At 39.5% G+C, this 7,417-nt stretch overlaps 1 non-coding gene across 1 annotated transcript; it reads left to right on the top strand.

The window, feature by feature from the left end:
- Positions 1-3,530: 3,530 nt before the first annotated feature.
- LOC133772102 (small nucleolar RNA SNORA55) lies at positions 3,531-3,665 on the top strand. The gene has a single exon (XR_009867728.1). It is a non-coding gene; the product is annotated as a small nucleolar RNA SNORA55 (small nucleolar RNA).
- The last annotated feature ends 3,752 nt before the right edge of the window (positions 3,666-7,417 follow it).

Below are 7,417 nucleotides of genomic sequence, written 5' to 3'. Positions count from 1 at the left end.
ACTTCTGAGGTATTTTCCAAGAAGTCTTTGCCTATGGCAATGTCTTGTAGAATATCCCCAGTGTTCTCCTCTAGTAATTTGATGGTATCCAGCCATAGATTTAGATCCTTGATCCATTGTGAGTTGATTTCTATATAAGATGTAAGGTAGGAATCTTATTTCATACTTGTGGATGTGTAGATCCAATTTTCTCAAAACCATTTGTGGAAGAGACTGTCCTTTCTCCAGGGATTGATTTTTAGCTTCTTTGTCAAGGATTAGTTGACTGTTGTTGTGTGAACTAATTTCTGGGGCTTCTATTCTCTTCTATTGGTCTATATGTCTATTTTTTGCCAGTACCAGGCTGTTTTGATTATAACTGCCTTGTAGTAAATCTTGACATCTGGTATTGTGATGCCTCCATCTTTGTTTTGGTTGTATAATATTGCATTAGCTATGTGGGTCTCCTGTATTTCCATTTGAATTTTAGCATCATTTTTTCTAGATCTGGGAAGGATGTCATTGGTATTTTGATTGAGATTGCATTGAATCTGTAAACTACTTTGGGTAGTATAGACATTTTGATGATATAAATTCTTCTAATCCATGAACATGGAAGATTTTTTCATATTTTTGTGTTTTCTTCTATTTTTTTCTTTAATGTTTTATATTTTTCATCATAGAGATCTTTCACATCCTTGGTTAAATTTATTCCAAGGTATTTAAGTTTTTTTGTAGCTATAGAGAGTGGTACTTACAAGATTGTTCTCATCCATGGCATGTTTATATATACAAAAGTTACTGACTATTGACTTTTGTGTGTTGATTTTATACCTTGCAACTTTACCAAACTCTTCTATGAGTTCTAATAGTCTCTTAGTGGAGTCTTTTGGTTCCCCTGTATATAGAATCATGTACTCTGCAAATTGAGATATTTTGACTTCCTCTTTCCTAATTTGTATACATTTCATTTCTTTTTCTTGCCTAATGACTTTGGCTAAAACTTCTGGGACTATATTGAATAGTAATGGTGAAAGTGGGCATCCTTGTCTGATTCCAGATGTTAGTAGGAATGTTTCCAACTTTTATCCATTCAGTATGGTGCTGGCTGTGGGTTTGTCATATATTGCCTCACTTGTGTGAAAAAGTATTTTTTCTATATCCAATTTGCCCATTTTTTTTTACATGAAAAGATATTATATTTTATCAAATGCTTTCCCTGCCTCTATTGAGATAATCATTTAGTCTTTATTCTTCAGCTTGTTAAAGTGATGTACCACATTTATTGATTTGCTATTTCTATGTTTTAAAGTAATCTTCATCCTGATTTACACAGTGAATGCATTGAATTGTATTCCCACCAACTGTGTATAGCAGTTTCCCTTTCTCCATGTACTTCCCAGCATCTGTTGCTTTGTATTTTTGATAATAGCCATTGTGACAGGAGTGAGGTATCATCCCAATTTTTTCATTCCACTATACTTTCCAAAAGTAGTCATCTCTCCCTATGCCTACTCTAATCTCGTTAGCCCATTGTTACCTAGGTGTTCTTCAGCCTCTGTAGCTCAGATGGCTCTAAATTATTGGTAATACTCTACTCTTCCTTCCCTGTGATCTCCTTTCTTGTTTTTCAAAATCACATCTTCTTCCTCTACTTTTGAATCCATCTTTGATGATGCTAGAATTAGGCAGAGAAAACACAATAAAATATCTGGGTGAAGGCAGAGATATTAGGTTTTAGTTTTAGCTGTGTAACCTTGGTGAGTGGTTTTATATCTCCCTGACTCAGTTTCCTCACCAATAAAAACAAATGATTTGTTAACTTTCTGATTCTTTCTTTGCCATTTAAAAGGCTGCATATTGCAGTTTTTGTGCCATCAGAGGTAAAGTTTCTTACTCAAATAAAGAGTTGGTAGCAATAATAAGATGTATGCATAGCACCTTGTATCCATAAGTATGGAAACTTTACTTGCTCCTTTCAATATAGTGACTTGGGCCAGGTAACCCATCTAATCAGTTGTATAGTTAGGGTCTGAACCTGATCCTCCTAATTTTACATCTTGTATTCTTTGCCCTGCAGTTGAGCAGGGTAAGGTAAACTGGCTGGTGCATGAGACAAGAAGATTAAAAGACTTCATGTATGCATCTCTATGTGAACTGTGATGGGGAAGTGAACAGGTAGAGTGGACTGAGTGTACAAAATTTAAGGGCAGAATCTGGCATTGTGGTGCAGTTGGTTAAAGATGCTGCTTGGGATGTTCACAAGTATGGGCTACTCTGCTTCCTATCTGTTAATGAACCTGGGAAGCAACAGATGATGACTCAAGTACTTGAGTTCTTGCCATTCACATGGAAGACTCAAATGGAGTTCCTGGATACTAGCTTTAGCTTGGTCTAGCCCTAGAGGTTCCAGTCATTTGTGGAATAAACCAGCAGATGGAGATATTCTCTATCTCAGTCTGTCTGTCTGTCTGTCTCTCTCTCTGGAGCCAACATTGTGACTCAGTTGGTTAAGCCACTGCCTATAACACTGGATCCTATTTGGGCACCAGGTCAAGACCCAGCTACTCCACTTTCTGATCCAACTACCTGCTAATGCACCTAGGAAAGAAGCAGAAGATGACCCAAGTAGTTGGGCCACTGCCACCCATGTGGAAGAACTGGATGAAGCTTCCGGTTCCTAGTTTCAACCTGGCACAGCCTTGGCTGTTGCAGCCATTTGGGGAATGAACCAAAAGATGGGAGATTTCTCCCCTTCCCTTTCTTTTCCCTCCCCTCCTCCTCTCTCCCTCTCCTTCCTCTCCCTTCCTCTCCCCTCCCCTCTCCTCCCCTTCCCTTCCCCTCCCTTCCCTTCTCTTCCTTCTCTTCTCTTCCCCTCCCTTGCCTTCCCTTCCTTTCCCCTTCCTTTCCCATCCCTTCCCTTCCCTTCCCTTCCCTTCCCTTCCCTTCCCCCATCTCTCTCTCTCTCTCTCTCTCTCTCTCTCTCTCTCTCTCTCTGTGTGTGTGTGTGTTTCAAATAAATAAGTAAATCTCAAAGAAAATTCAAGGGCAGATATGATGATTTTAAATTTTTTGAAAAGAAAAAATATTCTTTTTTCAGGCCCTGTAATTTTTCATGAATATCTGCAGGGCAAAATAAGAGAAACAGAGTGTGCTGGGAGTGAAACAAAAAACAAATTTTTAGTTTGAAATGCTAAATTTCTAAGCACCTGAATCTTTTTTTTTTTTTTTTTGACAGGCAGAGTGGATAGTGAGAGAGAGAGACAGAGAGAAAGGTCTTCCTTTTTGCCGCTGGTTTACCCTCCAATGGCCGCTGTGGCCGGTGCATCGCGCTGATCCGAAGCCAGGAGCCAGGTGCTTCTCCTGGTCTCCCATGCGGGTGCAGGGCCCAAGCACCTGGGCCATCCTCCACTGCCTTCCCGGGCCATAGCAGAGAGCTGGCCTGGAAGAGGGGCAACCGGGATAGAATCCGGCGCCCCAACCGGGACTAGAACCCGGTGTGCCGGCGCCGCAAGGTGGAGGATTAGCCTGTTAAGCCACAGCGCCGGCCAGCACCTGAATCTTTTACAGTCCCTGATGCTCTATGATGGTATGGGGATGGTTGGTGCCACAACATGAGCAGAAGAAATCCAGATAGATTGTTTTCCATTCATCTTGGAGCCTGTTTATGAAACTCTGCTATGTTAAATACTAAATTTCTGAGTTAGTTAAAGAACTCAATGTCAGAAAAATTCAGTAGAGGCTGCCATTTTAGCTTAGTGGGTTGGACCATAGCTTGTCATGCCAGCATTCTATATCAGAGTGCTGTTCTAGTTCCTGCTACTCCACTTCCAACCTAGCTCTGTACTAATGCACCTGGGAAAGAAGAGGAAAATGGTCTAAGAACTTGAGTTCCTGCCACTCACATGGGAGATCTGGATAGAATTCCAGGCACTGGTCTTTGTTCTGGCCAAGTCCTGGCTATTGTGGCCATTTTGGGGACTGAACCAATAGAAGAAAGATCTCTCTCTCTCTCTCTAACTCTGCAGTTCAAATAAATAAATACATATTTAGAAAAAAGAAAATAATAAAGTGCAAGCTAACATAGTAGCTTGGGGGACTTTGTTTTCTGGATAGTATTTTTCCTAAAATGAAAGATATTCCTGGGGCCGGCGATGTGGCACACTGGGTTAATGTCCTGGCCTGAAGTGCCGGCATCCCATAGGGGCGCCATTTCTAGTCCTGGCTGCTCCTCTTCCAATCCAGCTCTCTGCAATGGCCTGGGAAAGCAGTAGAAGATGACTCAAGTCCTTGGGCCCCTGCACCTGTGTGGGAGACCTGAAAGAAGCTCCAGGCTCCTGGCTTTGAATCGGCATAGCTCCAGCTGTTGCAGCCATCTGGGGAGTGAACCATTGGACGGAAGAGCTCTGTCTCTCTGCCTCTCCTCTCTCTCTCTCTCTACCTCTGACTTTCAAATAAATAAATAAATCTTTTTAAAAAAAGAAAGATATTCCTTATTTTAAAATCAGTTTTCTGGTTTGTATAAGATTAGCTTATATGCTTTTCTTGTAAGGCTGGACTTCTAATTTTTTTCATGTCAAGATCAGTAATTCTTTCTCAGGTTGATTCTGACCTTCCCTGTTGATATGGATCAAATGTAAATCTGTTTATTGTATATTCAATAGCCTCTTTGGGCCATAAAAGAGTTCATTCTCATTTACAAGGACAGTCACTTATTCCAGCTTCTTTGAGAAAGAATAAAACATATCTCTCTTTGTTCAGGAGGTGATTTGTTAGTTGGGAGTGTAACAGCGGAACAGGAAAATGTTGAGTGATTTCATCATATCTCTCAGAAATCCAGTGTAATGTTTTTGGCTTACTCCTCTCTCATTTTAGATTTAAATCAATATTTACTTTTGAGAGGAAATTCAGCTCACATATAACTGCCTCAGTTGGCTTTTATTGATAGGAATCAGGAAGTTACTTTTGACCACATTACAAAAGGACTAAAGATCAAGAGACTTTTATGTTCCAGGCAATAACAAAAGAAGATAAACATTATCCTTAAGTGTCTTCCAAGACAAGAAGGGCAAAGACTGAGCAAGTTCTAAGAATTACTAATTGTTTTATGTTGTCACATAGCCAGTGTAATTTGTTCTTCCATTCAGATTATCACATGTATAGGAGTTAGTAGAATTTGTTGAAGCAATTCCAGTTATAAATGCTAAAGGCTTAGTATAAAAGGAAAAAAAATTGTAATAACACCTTTGGTTTTGATTATTTGTGCCATTTAAAATAAAAATGATGAATGCATGTTGTTTACCTGAGGAAGCTCACTGTTTTGATGTATATTTTCTAAAAAATAAAGAATTTGGAGAACAGAAGTAGATATTTTTACAACATTTAAAAACAAGCTAATTAACTTATTCTTCACTATCTTCTAATTTGATTAATTCAAGAAAAAGATTATTTCACAGAACATATGTGCTACATTTTCTCATCTACTGTGTTCATCTAGCATTTTTCTATGGAAAGTGCTCTTTTTTAAAGATTAACTGTTCTTGGCTCTCTTACTAAGACTAAGTGTCCTTGGTCTAAATAAGGGCTTTCATTAATTATGAGGACTATTGGGAACCATGTTACTCAGGCCCAGGGACAGAAAAATAACTTGGTGCAGAGGGGCAGGTACAAAATTTGGTAATTTTTTGGGGTGATTTGTTGCATGCAGTAGAAGTCCTGGATCAGATGAAATAAGGAGTCAAGGTACTTGGTGTCATGAAAAGCTGAGTGTAGTGCCAGTCCTGTTTCTAGTTGCCAATGACAGTTATCCAGGATCTGAAAGTCTGTTTCCTATGTGGTCCTGATTTGGTAAAGAGTCCTCAGAATTGTTGCCTCCTCTCAGGTCCTGGAAGCACACAAGTGAAAGTCAAACTATACTACGACATTATTGGCTGAAGATATTCTTTGTAGTGATTCTCAAAGTGTGGTTCCCTTGACCTGCAGCATCAGCATTACTTGAAAGACTGTTAGAAATGCAAATTTCCAGGTCTTGTCCGTGAACCATTCAACTATAAACTCTTGGAAGGAAGTTCAACAGCCATCTGGTGAGTCCAGTGAATGCTAGGGTTTGACAATCACTGTTCTAAATTAGTAAACACTTTTAGGCTTTTGGTGGAAAACCATGCTATAGTTGATTACACTACATTGTGTTCATAATGCATGTCTGAATTTCTGCATAATTCCCTGGATTTAAGTACTAGTTCTATGTGAGCAATTATCTGCAGACCCCCTGTTTTATAGGAATGTGTGGATTATTTTTCCCAGGGGCCGCAACCTCTGACTTCTTGGTCAGCTTGTTCAGCTGAATCTCTAAAGAGTGATGGTTAGGCTGTTTGGACTCTGTCTGCCATATCACTTCCAGAACAGTCAAGCTAGAGTAAGGAGGCCCAATGTGGAAAGGGTACTGGTGATCTCTTTCTACGATATTCACATGGCTATTGCTCCTGCTGCATCTTCTTGCCTCCCTGACAGAAATTCTAACTCCTCTAGGGTCTGATAAGAGTGAACCTAGGTTTCTAAGAGTCCAAAGATGTTGGGACAAAGAGTATCCCTTTTTCACTATGAGATTGTACAGTAATCTGTCTGGAATGATTAAAAAAAAAAAACTAGTAAACTTACATTTTACTTTTGTTGAAGTTTTCTGAAATTTTCTTTTTTTTCTGTCAACCAGATGTTATAGCAAGCAGCTTTAAACCTTCTGTTTTTATACATATGCTTTGAATCTACATATTTATGCAAAAGTCCCTCATCTAAAAAGCACACAACTATATGTGCTACTACTCCGGCAACAGAAAATCAGCCCTGACTGACTCCTGATGGATATATATTCATATTCTTCAGAAAGCATTCCAGGCAAAGGGATCACTTCTGGTTAGTTGGACCATAGCTACAAATCCCTGTATGATCATGTGCCTGGGGGAGGTATGGCTGTGCCACCTGTGAGCTCCAGGGATTTCTTTTAGCCTGGGCTTAGCTCCAGTACTCTGAGCCTGTCTTGGCCTCCAGTTCAGTTCATAAGAGGAGAAGCATTTGCATACAAAAATGTAATCTGAACTGTGATACTGGTATTAGACAACCATCTGTTAGAGATAAACTTCTGGTTGGGAAAGGAGCCAAATGCTACCAGTGACCAGGTTAGGTAGAATCTAGTCAGTGGGCATGTTCAGTTGGAAACAGATACATGCAGAGAAAGCTCTAGGTCCAATTTTCTACCATATCATTTGTTCAAATAATTGAATACCAAGCTTGTAGCAGGGATAAATGTATTTGTTTAGGAGTTTAATTTAATCCTTACATCAATCCAGTCAGGTAGATGTTCTTATGATTCCTATTTTTCACATGAGCAAAGTGAGACTTAGTGAGGTTAGTTTGATTTACTGAAAAAGAGCAAGTGAGACAG

This window comes from Lepus europaeus, chromosome 12 (assembly GCF_033115175.1).
Source record: "Lepus europaeus isolate LE1 chromosome 12, mLepTim1.pri, whole genome shotgun sequence".
Taxonomy (NCBI): Eukaryota; Metazoa; Chordata; class Mammalia; order Lagomorpha; family Leporidae; genus Lepus; species Lepus europaeus.
The sequence above is the reverse complement of the archived record's forward strand: the minus strand, read 5'-3'. Positions and strand labels throughout refer to the sequence as shown.